The sequence below is a fragment of the Salvelinus alpinus genome, chromosome 10 (genome assembly GCF_045679555.1).
Source record: "Salvelinus alpinus chromosome 10, SLU_Salpinus.1, whole genome shotgun sequence".
In the NCBI taxonomy this organism is placed as follows: domain Eukaryota; kingdom Metazoa; phylum Chordata; class Actinopteri; order Salmoniformes; family Salmonidae; genus Salvelinus; species Salvelinus alpinus.
In genome coordinates, this window is record NC_092095.1 from 41,292,986 (window position 1) to 41,308,917 (window position 15,932).

The 15,932-nt window shown below is 45.3% G+C and overlaps 1 protein-coding gene across 1 annotated transcript in view; it reads left to right on the plus strand.

Moving 5' to 3' along the window:
- Window positions 1-13,552: 13,552 nt before the first annotated feature.
- The window catches only part of LOC139532055 (enhancer of polycomb homolog 1-like), a 76,712-nt gene continuing 74,332 nt past the window's right edge, over window positions 13,553-15,932 (plus strand). Inside the window, exon 1 of the mRNA XM_071329169.1 lies at window positions 13,553-13,840. The gene's annotated coding sequence lies outside the window, so the exon portion shown is untranslated. The remainder of the gene's footprint in view (window positions 13,841-15,932) is intronic.

The following is a 15,932-nucleotide window of genomic DNA, read 5'->3' on the forward strand; positions in this document are numbered from 1 at the left end:
GTAGCTAGTTATCTAGCTAAGTGGCTAGCTTCTTGCAAAATCAAGCTTCTCTTGGTAACAGCAGAGAATCCCCTCCTGGATCAAGAGCCTTGTTGTATAACATTTGCTTTGTGCGTGCAGCACATTTTTGAGTTACTTATATAACTTTAGGAGCTGGGATGTCTGTCCAGCAAATAGTTTATGTCAGACACTGTATAAAATGTTTGTAATGCGCTCTTTAGCATTTAGCTAGCATTCGCTATGGGATTTTACATGTACTTTTTAGCATTGCTAACGTTCAGATTACAACGTTCAGAGATGACCAGCAGGGTCAAATAATAGTAATCACAGTGGTTGTAGAGGGTGCAACAGGTCAGCACCTCAGGAGTAAATGTCAGAGTTAGAGACAGCAGGTGCGGTAGAGCGCGAGAGGTCCGGTGAACAGGTCAGGGTTCCATAGCCGCAGCAGAACAGTTGAAACTGGAGTAGCAGCACGACCAGGTCGACTGTTGTATTCTACTGCTTTACATGGGCAGGTCAAGACAAGGGGCGCTATTTACACAGTTAAATAGCGCCCCTTGTCTTGACCTGCCCATGTAAAGCAGTAGAACTGTAATAATCTCCACCCGGCACAGCCAGAAGAGGACTGGCCACCCCTCAGAGCCTGATTCCTCTCAAGGTTTCTTCCTAGGTACTGCATTTCTAGGTAGTTTTTCCTAGACACTGCATTGCTTGCTGTTTGGAGTTTTAGGCTGGGTTTCTGTATAGCACTTTGTGACATCGACTGATGTAAAAAGGGCTTTATAAATACATTTGATTGTTTGATTGATTGAATGATTGATTGATTAAACAGTATGTCAGATGTCAGAAAGAGAGCACACACCTATCTCCACATGGTAAGCCCCGGTACTGATCATAGTGGAAGTCACTGCACTCACAGAACTGCCCATAGTAAGTATGCAGGGTGGGATTTCTGTGGCTTATATGGCACTCACACTTTCCTGAAACACACACGCCTTGCCCACTGCACTCTTCTGAGGTGTTGTCATGGCGACACAGGTGTCTCCCAGGATTCTCCATGCCCATTTCTCACACAACGCTCTGACATGCCACACAACTTTCCTATCCCTCTGACATGGACAGTCACATATGGTCTTCAGCATAGTCTCCACCTCCTCACTGTAGCCCTGGGGCTTGATGACCACCCGGGACTGTCATGTACTGGTGCCAGACACACATTGAGGGGCAGTGATGGTTACGTTAAAATTCACATCAAGCATCCAGGCTCCCCTCTGTTGAGTCCAGTTTTCTTGAGATCCGCTGTCCCCCCACCAGCTCAATGAACAGGCCGTGAGGCCCATGAGGTAGTGGTAGCCAAAGGGAAGAACTACCCTACGCCTTGACCTCTTTCTCCCCTCTCTCTCCAGATGACATCCTGCAACTAGTGGTCTGGCCGACCGACAACCTGGCCGCTCGACCCCATCCCCTCCACCAGACCATCTCTGGAGACCTTCTCCCATTCTTCACTTCCCTCATCAACTCATCCCTGACCACCGCTGCATCCCCTCTGACTTCAAAATGGCCCAAGTTGCTCCCCTCCTCAATAAACCAACACTCAACTTATCTGACGTCAAAAACTACAGACCTGTATCCCTTCCTTCTTTTCTTTCCAAAACACTTGAGTGTGCTGTCTCTGAACTTTCTCGTTATTTCTCACAGAATGATCTTCTTGACAACCAGTCAGGCTTCAAGACGGGTAACATAACCGAGACTGCTCTTCTCTGTATCAAGCGGGCTCTCCGCAATGCCAAGGCTGACTCTCTCTCCTCTGTTCTCATCCTCCTAGATCTATCCACTGCCTTCGACATCGTAAACAATCAGATCCTCCTCTCCACCCTCTCAGGGCTGGGCGTCTCAAGCCCTGCAAACTCTTGGATTGCATCCTACCTGGCAGACCGCTCCTACCAGGTGACTTGGAGAGGATCTGTGTCCTCCATGAAGAAGCAGAGGTCCATCAGGTGGTACAGGTCTATGGGGTAGTCCTCCACACGCTTGAACTTCAACTCAAAAGTCTGTACTAAGAGGTAACCACTCACCTTTGCTGACATATTGGGGGGGATACCTAGTCAGTTGTACAGCTGTTTTCCTTCAACTGAAATATGTCTTCCGCATTTAACCCAACCCCTCTGAATCAGAGAGGTGTGGGGGCTGCCTTAATTGACATCCACGTCTTCAGCGCCCAGGGAACAGTGCCTTGCTCAGGGGCAGAATGACAGATTTTTACCTCGAGGGATTCAATCCAGCAACCTTTCGGTTACTGGCCCAGTGCTCTAACCACTAGGTTACCTGCCGCCCCACAGTACCAGTCAAAAGTTTAGACACATTCAAGGGTTTTTCTTTATTTTTACTCTTTTCTACCGTCGGGGAATTATTCTAATCAAAAGGAGATACTTTTAGATTTCTTCAAAACAATCCAACTTTATTATTTAATTACTGCAGTAAGGAGCTTGTCAACGAGCCTCCCGTAGGTAATTCGTTGCGAGCCCCAGCAAGCGGATATGAGCCACAGCATTTTATAGCAAAGTCCATCCTCCTGGATGTTCATGACAAACAACAGATATATGGAATGGGTCACAAGGTTGCTAATAATTCACCACAAACACTATATAAGCTGTAAATGCTGTTCTGATTGTGTAGAGACCAGGGTCTGGCTCTGGAGCCATCTCCCCCTGGTACCCCAGTACAGAAACATTAATGCATGCTATGGAATGCGGTCTTATTAGGCTTATCACCCAAAGACAACGTAAATCTTCTGTCAGTGTTAAATCTCCCAAAGGCCCACTTTCAATCAACACAGACACAATAGAGTTAATAAGAACCCTATATTCTGTTGCATAAAACAACCATTTGATGCAATTACAGTAGTCAAAGCCCAGACCCCAATCCAATTGAGAATCTGTGGTATGACTTAAAGATTGATGTACACCAGGGGAACCCATCCAACTTGAAGGAGCTGGAGCAGTTTTGCCTTGAAGAATGGGAAAAACTCCCAGTGGCTAGATGTGCCAAGCTTATAGAGACAGACCCCAAGAGACTTGCAGCTGTAATTGCTGCAAAAGGTGTCTCTACAAAGTATTGACTTTGGGGGGTTGAATAGTTATGCACGCTCAAGTTTCCAGTTTTTTTGTCTTATTTCTTGTTGGTTTCACAATAAAAAATATTTTGCATCTTCAAAGTGGTATGCGTGTTGTTTAAATCAAATGATACAAACCTCCCAAAAATCCATTTTAATTCCAGGATGTAAGGCAACAAAATAGGAAAAATGCCAATGGGGGTGAATACTTTCGCAAGCCACTGTATATATGTCACTCCCTTTGGTTTCTTCCCCAGTCGTCATTGTTCCTGTTTCTGTTCCCGTATCATGTCTGAGCTTTGCTCGTGTTTCTTATTTTGTATTATGTGTGTTTATTTATCAAAATAATCACGAGAACTTGCTTCCCGACTCTCAGCGCACATCGTTACAGAATGACGATTCAACAATGAGAAGCATCAGGGAGTGGTTTTTTTGTGTGTTGGGGGTGATGTTGGGTGTTGGAGTCGAAGCTACCTTGGAGGCCTCAGCCGGTTTGTAGGCTCCCATGCCTCAGCGGGTTCAATAGGCTCCCATGCCGAAGCTGGGTGAACATCTTCCCATGCCTCAGCCGAGGCAACCAGGGAGGTCTCTGCCGGCTCATCAGGTTCACTCCTTAGCCGGTTAGTGAGGTTTCTGCGCCTCTGCGGAGGCGACCTGTCCGCCCCGGATCCCCGGGATTGTCCCTGTGGTTGGCGTCCTGCGGCTGGAGCCGAACGTACTGGGGAGGGGGTACTGTCACGTATGCTCTCTCTCCGGCGCTCTAGGTCGTCATGCTCCCGTGCCTCAGCCAGATCGACAGGTTCCCGCGCCTTAGCAGAGGTGACCGGTCCGCTCCTGATCCCTGGGATCGTCATCTTGGTCGGCGTCCTGCGGCTGGAGCCACGCGTCGGGAGAGGGTACTGTCATGTGTGCTCCCTCTCTGGCCACAGATGGTGCACGAGACGGAACCTTTTCTGGTCTCCCTGAGCGCAGCACCTCCCAGCTCCATGGGCATCGGAGTGGTGGTTCTGGGGGATGGAACCGACAGACCCCGATCTGGAGGTCCGCGGGTAGCCAGCAGGTTATCCAGCCGAATGGACAGGTCCACCAGCTGGTCGAAAGTAAGGGTGGTGTCCCTGCAGGCAAACTGCAGCGATAATGGTCGATCAGGGCCCTGTCGTTCCATCCCGCTCTGGCGGCCAGGGTCCGAAAGTCCAAAGCAAACTCCTGTGCGCTCCTCGTCTCCTGCCGCAGGTGGGAGAGACGTTCACCCGCCGCTCTACCCTCGGGCAGGTGGTCGAAGACCGCACGGAAGCGGCAGGTGAACTCCTCGAAGTCATCCAACGCCGTATCTCCTTCTCCCCATACGGCGTTAGCCCACTCCAGAGCTCTCCCCGAGAAGCACGAAACGAGGACGGACACCCTCTCCCTTCCCGAGGGAGCCCGGGTAGACGGTGCTCAGGTATAAGTCCAGCTGTAACAGGAAACCCTGATACCGTGCCGCCGTCTCATCATACTCTCTGGGAAGGTCGAGAAGCATCCTACTGGGACCGGATACAGGAGGGGCGAGTAGTGGTAACCCCGGTTGTGCTGGTACTCTCTGTCTCTCCGAGCGGTCCATGGTCTGCATGACGCGGTCCATTGCGATGCCAAGATGTTGGATCATCGTCGCTTGCTCCGGGACGCGCTCCTCTATCTCCATACCAGGGGCACCTGCTCCTGCTGACTCCATGTAGTTGGTGTGGTATTCTGTAAGGGGTGTGTAACTGGTGGCAGGGAAGTCAGATGCAGGAGGGCAGAACTTGGTTATACCCGGAGCAGTTTAATAGTAAAACCAATGGCATAAGAAATACAAAGTATGGGAACAATAACCCGACGCGCACCAGTCAAATAAAATGTGCACAAGCACTTACAATAAACAATACCACACAAAGACATGGGGGGAACAGAGGGTTAAATACACAACACATAATGAGGGAAATGAGAACCAGGTGTGTGGGAAAACAAGACAAAACAAATGGAAAATAAAAAATGGATCGGCGATGGCTAGAAGACCGGCGACGTCGACCGCCGAACACCGCCCGAACAAGGAGAGGCATCGACTTCGGCAGAAGTCGTGACAGAGTTACCTCTGCTGCAGAGGATAAGTTCATTAGAGTTACCAGCCTCAGAAATTACCAGCCCAAATAAATGCTTCATAGAGTTCATGTAACAGACACATCTCAACATCAACCTTTCAGAGGAGACTGAGTGAATCAGGCATTCATGGTCGAATTGCTGCAAAGAAACCACTACTAAAGGATACCAATAAGAAAAAGAGACTTGCTTGGGCCAAGAAATGCGAGCAATGAACATTAGACTGGTGGAAATCTATCCTTTTGTCTGATGAGTCCAAATTTGAGACTTTTGGTTCCAACCGCTGTGTCTTTCAGAGACCCAGAGTAGGTGAACGGATGAGCTCTACGTGTGGTTCCCACCGTGAAGCATGGAGGAGGAGGTGTGATCAATCAATCAAATGTATTTATAAAGCCCTTTTTACATCAGCCGATGTCACAATGTGCTACACAGAAACCCATCCTAAAACCCCAAACAGCAAGCAATGCAGATGTAGAAGGACGGTGTCTCGGAAAAACTCCCTAGAAAGGCGGGAACCTAGGAAGAAACCTAGAGAGGAACCAGGCTCTGAGGGGTGGCCAGTCCTCTTTTGGCTGTGCCGGTTGGAGATTATAACAGTACTTGGCCAAGATGTTCAAACGTTCATAAATGGCCAGCAGATAATAATAATCGCAGTGGTTGTAGAGGGTGCAATAAGTCAGCACCTCAGAAGTAAATGTCAGTTGGCTTTCATAGCAGAGCATTCAGAGTTAGAGACAGCAGGTGCGGTAGAAAGAGAGAGTAGAAAAACAGCAGATCCGCGACAAGGTAGCACGTCCGGTGAACAGGTCAGGTTCCATAGCAGAGGGCAGACCAGTTGATACTGGAGCAGCAGCACGACCACGTGGACTGGGGAAAGCAAGGAGTCATCAGGCCAGGTAGTCATGAGGCATGGTCCAAGGGCTCAGGTACTCCGGGAGAGGAGGGAGGGGGAGAGGGAGAGAGAGAGAATTAGAGGGAGCATACTTAAATTCACAGGGCACCGGGTAAGACAGGAGAAATGCTCCAGATATAACAGACTGACCCTAGCCCCTTGACACATAAACTATTGCAGCATAAATACTGGAGGCTGAGCCAGGAGGGGTCGGGAGACCGGGGCCGGGGGTATCGTCCTACGATACCCCCGGCCAACCGGGCAGGATATAACCCCACCCACTTTGCCAAAGCACAGCTTCAAACCACCAACTTACTACCCTGAGACAAGGCTGAGTATAGCCCACAAAGATCTCCCCCAGAGCACAAACCCCAGGGGGGCGCCAACCCGGACAGGAAGATCACGTCAGTGACTCAACCCACTCATGTGACACACCCCTCCTAGGGACGGTATGGAAGAGCACCAGTATGCCAGTGACTCAGCCCCCGTAATAGGATTAGAGGCAGAGAATCCCAGTGGAGAGAGTGGAACCGGCCAGGCAGAGACAGTAAGGGCGGTTCGTCGCTCCAGTGACTTTCCTTTCAACTTCACACCCCTGGGCCAGACTACACTCAATCATACGACCTACTGAAGAGATGAGTCTTCAATAACGACTTAAAGGTCAAGACCGAGTCTGCGTCTCTCACGTGGATAGGCAGACCATTCCATAAAAATGTAGCTCTATAGGAGAAAGCCCTGCCTCCAGCTGTTTGCTCAGAAAATCTAGGGTCAATAAGGAGGCCTGCGTCTTGTGACCATAGCGTACGTGTAGGTATGTATGGCAGGACCAAATCGGGAGATATGTAGGAGCAAGCCTAATACTTTGTAGGTCAGCAGTAAAACCTTGAAATCAGCCCTAGCCTTAACAGGAAGCCAGTGTAGAGAGGCTAGCACTGGAGTAATATGATCACATATTTTTTATTCTAGTCAAGATTCTAGCAGCTGTGTTTAGCACTAACTGAAGTTTATTTCGTGCTTTATTCGGGTAGCGGGAAAGTAGAGCATTGCAGTAATATAATCTAGAAGTGACAAAAGCATGGATTCACTTTTCTGCATCATTTTTGTACAGAAAGTTTCTGGTTTTTGCAATGTTAAATAGATGGGAAAAAGCTGTCCTTCAAACAGTCTTGATATGTTCATCAAAAGAGAGATTAACACGGTCCAGAGTAACACCGAGGTCCTTCACAGTTTTATTTGAGACGACTGTATAACCATCGAGATTAACTGTCAGATCCAACATAAGAGCTCTTTGTTTCTTGGGACCTAGAACTAGCATCTCTGTTTTGTCCGAGTTTAAAAGTAAAATATTTGCCGCCATCCACTTCCTTATGTCTGAAACACAGGCTTCCAGGGAGGGAAATATTGGGGCTTCACCATGTTTCATCGAAATGTACAGCTGTGTATCGTCCGCATAGCAGTGAAAGTTAACATATTGTTTCCGAATGACATCACCAAGAGGTAAAATATATAGTGAAAACAATAGTGATCCTAAAACGGAACCTTGAGGAACCCCCGAAACTCCACAGAGACAAACTGATATCTTTCTGACAGATAAGCTCTAAACCAGGCCAGAACTTGTCCGTGTAGACCAATTGTTTTTAGGGGTGCGACTGCATCTAGGGTATTACGCAATTTTAAATGTAGTTCCTCAGTTAGGTGGTTAACCGATTTTTGTACTCTGACATCCTTGGGTAGGCAGAGGGAGTCTGGAAGGGCATCTAGGAATATTTGGGTTGTCCGAGAATTTATAGCACGGCTTTTGATGATCCTTGTTTGGGGTCTAAGCAGATTATTTGTTGTGATTGCAAACGTAATAAAATGGTGGTCCAATTGTCCAGAATTATGAAGAAAAACATTAAGATCCATAGTATTTATTCCGTCGCTCTGGATAAGAGCGTCTGCTAAATGACTTAAATGTAAATGTAAATGGGACAAAAAACTAGGTCCAGAGTATGACTGTGGCAGTGAAAAGGTCCAGAGACATGTTGGACAAAACCCACTGAGTCTATGATGGCTTCAAAAGCCTTTTGGAGTAGATCTGTGGACTTTTCCATGGGAATATTAAAGTCACCAAAAATGTGAATATTAGGTCCGATAGGAATTCAGGGAACTCAGTGAGGAACGCTGTATACGGCCCAGGAGGCCTGTAAACAAATCAAATCAAAACAAATCAAATTTTCTTTTTCACATACACATGGTTAGCAGATGTTAATGCAAGTGTAGCGAAATGCTTGTGCTTCTAGTTCCGGCCATGCAGTAATATCTAACAAGTAATCTAACCTAACAATTTCACAACAACTACCTTATACACACAAGTGTAAAAGAATGAATAAGAATATGTACATAAAAATATATGAATGAGCGATGGCCGAACGGCATAGGCAAGATGCAGTAGATGGTATAGAGTACAGTATATACATATGAGATGAGTAATGTAGGGTATGTAAACATTATATAAAGTGGCATTGTTTAAAGTGGCTAGTGATACATTTATTACATCAATTTTTCATTATTAAAGTGGCTAGAGATGAGTCAGTATGTTGGCAGCAGCCACTCAATGTTAGTGATGGCTGTTTAACAGTCTGATGGCCTTGAAATAGAAGCTGTTTTTCAGTCTCTCGGTCCCTGCTTTGATGCACCTGTACTGACCTCGCCTTCTGGATGATAGCGGGGTGAACAGGCAGTGGCTCGGGTGGTTGTTGTCCTTGATTATCTTTTTGGCCTTCCTGTGACATCGGGTGGTGTAGGTGTCCTGGAGGGCAGGTAGTATGCCCCCGGTGATGCGTTGTGCAGACCTCACTACCCTCTGGAGAGCCTTACGGTTGTGGGCGGAGCAGTTGCCGTACCAGGCGGTGATACAGCCCGACAGGATACTCTCGATTGTGCATCTGTAAAAGTGTGAGTGTTTTTGGTGACAAGCCGAATTTCTTCAGCCTCCTGAGGTTGAAGAGGCACTGCTGCGCCTTCTTCACCACGCTGTCTGTGTGGGTGGACCATTTCAGTTTGTCCGTGATGTGTACGCCGAGGAACTTAAAACTTTCCACCTTCTCCACTACTGTCCCGTCGATGTGGAAAGGGTACAGTAGCTATAAAAACGTGATTGAGTAAGCTGTAGATTTCATGACTAGAAGATCTAAAAATGAAAATGCAGTCATTTTGGGGGGGGGGGGGTAAATTGAAATTTGCTATAGTAAATGTTAGCAACACCTCCGCCTTTGCGGGATGCACGGGGGATATGGTTACTAGTGTAACCAGGAGGAGAGGCCTCATTTAACACAGTAAATTCATCAGGCTTAAGCCATGTTTCAGTCTGGCCAATCACATCAAGATTATGATCAGTGATTAGTTCGTTGACTGTAACTGCCTTGGAAGTGAGGGATCTGACATTAAGTAGCCCAATTTTGAGATGTGAGATATCACAATCTCTTTCAATAATGACAGGAATGGAGGAGGTCTTTATTCCAGTGAGATTGCTAAAGTGAACACCGCCATGTTTAGTTTTGCCCAAGACTTAACCCGCATGGCTACCACACCATTCTAAAGCGATGCGCCATCCCACCTGGTTTGCACTTATTTGGACTATCATTTGTTTTCAACAGGACAATGACCCAAAACACACCTTGAGGCTTTGTAATGGCTATTTAACCAAGGAGAGTGATGGAGTGTTTCATCAGATGACCTGGCCTCCACAATCAACCCAATTGAGATGGTTTTGGATGAGTTGGACTGCAGAGTGAAGGAAGAGCAGCCAACAAGTGCTCAGCATATGTGGGAACTCCTTCAAGACTGGTGGAAAAGCATTCAATGTGAAGTTGATTGAGAGAATGCCAAGAGTGTGCAAAGCTGTCATCAAGGCACAGGGGGACTACTTTGAAGAATCTAAAATATATTTACACTTGTTTAACACTTTTTTGGGTTACTATATGATTCCATGTGTGTTATTTCATGGTTTTGTTGTCTTCACTATTATTCTACAATGTAGAAACTTGAACAAATAAAGAAAACCCTGGAATGAGAAGGTGTGTCCTTTGGCAGCGATTACAGCCTCGAGTCTTCTTGGGTATGACGCTACAAGCTTGGCACACCTGTATTTGGGGAGTTTCTCTCATTCTTCTCTGCAGATCCTCTCAAGCTCAGTGAGGTTGGATGGGGAGCGTTGCTGCACAGCTATTTTCAGGTCTCTCCAGAGATGTTCGATCACGTTCAAGTCTGGGCTCTGGCTGGGCCATTCATGGATATTCAGACACTTGTCCATAAGCCACTCCAGCGTTTGTCACGATTGTTGAAATGGACGGACCAAGGCGCAGCGGGATTTGAGTTCCACATCCTTTTATTAAGTGAAACTTCTCAACAAAACAATAAACAAGCAACGAAACGTGACTTACGTGGTGCAACAAGCACAAACACAAACAATATTCCACAAAGCAGGTAGGAACAGGGACACCTTAAGTATGATCCCCAATTAAAGACAACGAACATCAGCTGCCTCTAATTGGGAACCATACTAAGAGCACCAACATAGAAATGAAAAGACTAGAACACCCCCTAGTCACGCCCTGACCTACAACACCATAGAGAACTCAAAGGGTTGTTTCTCATGGTCTGAGAGTCTTTAGGTGCCTTTTGGCAAGCTCCAAAAGGGCTGTCATGAGGAGTGGCTTCCGTCTTGCCACTTTACCATAAAGGCCTGATTGGTGGAGTGCTGCAGAGATGGTTGTCCTTCTGAAAGGTTCTCAAATCTCCACAGAGTAAGTCTAGATGTGAGGGTGTTGGTGAAATGAAGAAAGGTGGAGTCAGGCGCAGGACACAGAAATTAGTATTGTCCGACAGTTTACTCAAAAAATGAAAGAATAATAATATTTCCTCCAACACATTGTTGCGGCTGGCTTCCGGGTTAAGAGGGCATTGTGTCAAGAAGCAGTGCGGCTTGGTTGGGTTGTGTTAGAGAGGACGCACGGCTCTTGACCTTTGCCTCTCCCTAGTCCGTACTGGAGTTGCAGCAATGAGAGAAGACTGTAACTACCAATTGAGGAGAAAAAGGGGTAAAAAACCTCAGGATTTACAATTTACTGTATAAAAACTAAATAACGGCAACAGGAAAAAGAAAAGTAATAACTCATGATCTACAGCAGTTCTTTAAGTGAACCACAAAAAAGATCAAGTACTTAGGATGCTTAATAAGTAACAACCAACAACAAATATTTAAAGATAACTTTACTCAACAATATGAAAGCAGATCTATTTAAATGGAACAATCTTCCCATAAATCTTACAGGTAAAATAAACCTCTTCAGAATAGCTTGGCTCCCAAAGTTTGTATATTCATTCTCAGTAATACCAATTACCACACTGAAGAAATTCTTTAAAAAAGTACACCAGAGCAATCTTGAAATAATTATATTTGAGTCAGAAAAGGATATTCATACGATAGGTAAGACATACAAAACCTTGCACAGAGCCTATCCAACTGACAATCTCTCAATCTATTGGAACCAAGACTTTGAAAAACTGATATTGGCACATGATGGAGGGAATGTTGGAACAAAACTAACAAAATTACAGTTAAGGAAAATGCATGCTTAATCAAGTATAATGTAATAATTTATTAACCAAGAGACAAAATTCACAAATACAGCACAATGGCAGAGTCCTGTCCTAAGTGTAAAACTACACCACATAACCAAAAGTATGTGGACACCTGCTCGTCAAACGTCTCATTCCAAAATCATGGGCATTAATATGGAGTTGGTCGCCCCTTTAATGCTACAACAGCCTCCACTCTTCTGGGATGTCTTTCCACTAGATGTTGGAACATTGCTGCGGGCACTTGCTTCCATTCAGCTACAAGAGCATTAGTGAGGTCGGGCACTGATTTTGGGCGATTAGTTCTGGCTCGCAGTCGACGTTCCAATTCATCCCAAAGGTGTTTGATGTTGAAGTCAGGGCTCTGTGCAGGCCAGTCAAGTTCTTCTACACCGATCTCGACAAACCATTTCTTTATGGACCTTGCTTTGTGCACGGGGGCATTGTCATGCTGTAACAGGAAAGGGCCTTCCCCAAACTGTTGCCAAAAAGTTGGAAACAGAATAGTCTAGAATGTCATTGTATGCTGTAGCGTTAAGATTTCCCTTCACTGGAACTAAGGGGCCTAGCCCGAACCATGAAAAACAGGCCCAGACCATTATTCATCCTCCACCAAATGTGTAATATAAAGAGGAAAGAACACTCACTTCTCTACCACATTCTGTATGATTGTTCATAACCTCTGCAGGCTCAGCTAGTTCACCCTCTTTCAGATTGGAAGAGGTGGAATTAGTGCAATTATAGCTGATTCTCTGATAGCACCATTGCCTTAAATATAAATAGCATCACTTATTATGTCTCACTTTGGAGCACTCAGACAGTAAGGTGGACTGCCCTTTTAGGTTGCTACTGTATGTAAGAAATAGGGTGCCATTTGGAACACAGACTTTAGTCTCTCCTTTACAACCCCATTGACCTGTCTCAGCCACAATCATCTCTCCTAGACTGTTCTCACTGTAAACCACAGGGCAGTGCTAAAGAGGGATCACATGGCGCAGAATTTTTACAGTAAATTTCTCATAAACATTTGTATAAACCCAGATGGCTGCTGAAGACATTGCTGAGAATGTGATATTAATCACTATGTTCTACCCTCCCTCTGTGACACGATGCAAACATCTAGCTAGCACAGAACTCTGTGACATGCAGAGTTTTTACAAGCCAAGAGGAGGTTTATTTCTAGATAATTCCATATGCTTCCTCCAACTCTCCCTCTCTCATCTGTGTCTGATGGGCAATGTGGGCTGCAGCATTAGCCCATCCCAGAAGCAGCTGATAGCAGGACGGATCTTTGCACAAGAAAGGCTGTGAAGGGAAAGGGAGAGAGGGGTGGGAATTAGCAAGACACTCCTTTACCTTGAGGGGGGAAGGAAAATGTTGCATCTCACTGCAACAATGTATTTCATATGGAATATTGTCACTGTGTCTGTCTGCCTGGTAAATGAATGTGTCTACACTACTGCTCCAGCAATACTTTCCCAAACTAAATTCCTATTATCAGGTCAGATTAAATGATCCATGTATATTGTCTGGCTGCAGGGAATTTACATCAAATGAGCCATACGTGTATACAATTCAATTTTAGTGCAATACATTCACACATTTCACAGTCTTACTATTGGCTTTCATCAATAATTAATGGAGTAGAAGTAGAATATAAAATTCATCTACTTCATCTGTTCGGTCCGTTCAGTAATGTTTTTACGAGGTCCACTGAGGTAAACTAACAGTGAGCTCATCGTCTCCACAGGTGATTGGTGCCACTCAAACTGTCCAATCACAAACCGTCTGTTTGACAATGCAAATTTTGGCTTGGTCAGCTGAGCTGTAATCTTTTTGGACGAACATATTTTTCGCAACAGCTATGATATCCCTTCAAGTTCTGATGTTGGACAGCAAAATATTGATCCAACACACAATTTACAATGAAAACCGAGAAATGTGTAGCCATGTTCTAAATACTGCATAGTGTTTGTGGATTGCTGAGCTAAAGCTAGCAACTAATAATGCGGACGGTTTCCTATGGCTAACGTTAGCTAGCTGGGATATTCGACTCATGTCGACCAGAGTTGTCATCGTCCTCCCTGGTGGTTTCTCTGGTAAGTTAATTTTCTAGTGTGGGGTTTGTCTCTCTTCGACTATCTATGCTATAATAAATATTGTAATGTACATTTGACAAGTTTTTGATTGTAGCTAGCCAAAGAAAGGGAATAGACATTGGCTAATGTTAGCAAGCTAACGACGTTGGCTATCGACGCCCATGTCTTAATTCACAACTCTCGTTTTTAAAAACGCTGGTGTAAAAGTAACTTGGAAATCAAATGCCCTTCCCCACAATCTAGCCTGCTAGATACGCACATTTCTTATTTATATCTATCATTTTGTAAAGTTATTTAACTTAGCTGCTAACATTAACTGTTCTCGTTCTTGAAAAAAACGAACGTTAGCTAACTAAGTTAGCTACCGTAACATCTGCCTGGACTGTGTGACCAAACATTCGCTAAGGTCAAGGATTGAAAAGCTGTTATTAAATGTAGACGTTATTTTTTATCGTGGGCGTAACGTTAACTTAACAAGTTGGCTAGCTAACTTACCTAACTAGTCAACTAGCTAACGGCGCTAGTTACCTACTTTTTTTATAACTGCAAATTAGCCAAATTATTCGACATTCGTTACCAAGTCAAGTGACCACAAAGCAAATCTCGCTAACGTACGATATTGTTGTATTATTTTGTGTGTCTCAAAACACTGCATTCTCTACCAGAAAGTTGGTTGGCCCTCTTTGATGTTACGTAGGTTGATGGATACTTCTGTATATATAGTTTAGTAATGTATGTGGACACCCCTTCAAATTAGTACATTCGGATATTTCAGCCTCACCGATTGCTGACAGGTGTATAAAATTGTGCACACCGCCATGCAATCTCCATAGACAAACATTGGCAGTAGAATGGCCTTACTGAAGAGCTCAGTGACTTCCAACGTGGCACCGTCATAGGATTCCACCTTTCCAACAAGTCAGTTCATAAAATTTCTGCCCTGCTAGAGCTGCCTCTGTAGACTGTAAGTGCTGTTATTGTGAAGTAGAAACGTCTAGGAGCAACAACGGCTCAGCCACAAAGTGGTAGGCCACACAAGCTCACAGAACGGGACCGCCGAGTGCTGTAGCGCGAAAAAGTAGTCTGTCCTCGGTTGCAACACTCGCTTCCGAGTTCCAAGCTGTCTCTGCAAGCAACGTCAGCACAATAACTGTTCGTTGGGAGCATCATGAAATTGGTTTCCGTATCCGAGCAGCAGCACACAAGCCTAAGATCACCATGCGCAATGCCAAGCGGCGGCTGGAGTTGTGTAAAGCTCGCTGCCATTGGACTCTGGAGCAGTGGAAATAAACACGTTCTCTGGAGTGATGAATCACACTTCACCATCTGGCAGTCCAACGGACGAATCTGGGTTTGGCGGATGCCAGGAGAACGCTACATTCCCCAATGTATGCATAGTACCAACTGTAAAGTTTGGTGGATACTTTTTTTCTGGAGCTGTTTTTCATGGTTCCGGCTTAACCCCTTAGTTCCAGTGAAGGGAAATATTAACTTTACAGTGTACAATGACTTTCTAGATGATTCTGTGCTTCCAACTTTGTGGCAACCGTTTGGGGAAGTCCCTTTTGTGTTTTAGCATGACAATGCCCCCGTGCACAAAGTGTGGTCCGTACAGAAATGGTTTGTCGAGATCGGTGTGGAAGAACTTGACTGGCCTGCACAGATCCTCAACCCCATCGAACACCTTTGGGATGGATTGGAATGCCTTCTTTGAGTCAGGCCTAATCGCCGACACCCGTGTCTGACTTCACTAATGCTCTTGTGGCTGAATGGAAGCAAGTTCCCGCAGCAATGTTCCAACATCTAGTGGAAAGGGGGGGGGGGGTGTTATATAGCAGCAAAGGGGGACCCACTCTATATTAAGGCCCATGATTCTTGAATGAGAGTTTTGACAATCACGTTTCCACATACTTTTAGTCATTTAGTGTGTGTTTTTGTTTATTAACCCCTTTTACATAAAGTCCCACTGTACCTAACATCTTTACTAAACTTTTGGACATACGAGTTAACACACTTTCTAAATCTTGAAATTCCATTTGTCTCTACTGAGTTAAGTAAATCAGCTTTTTGTTCCACAACTAAGGTCCAAGAA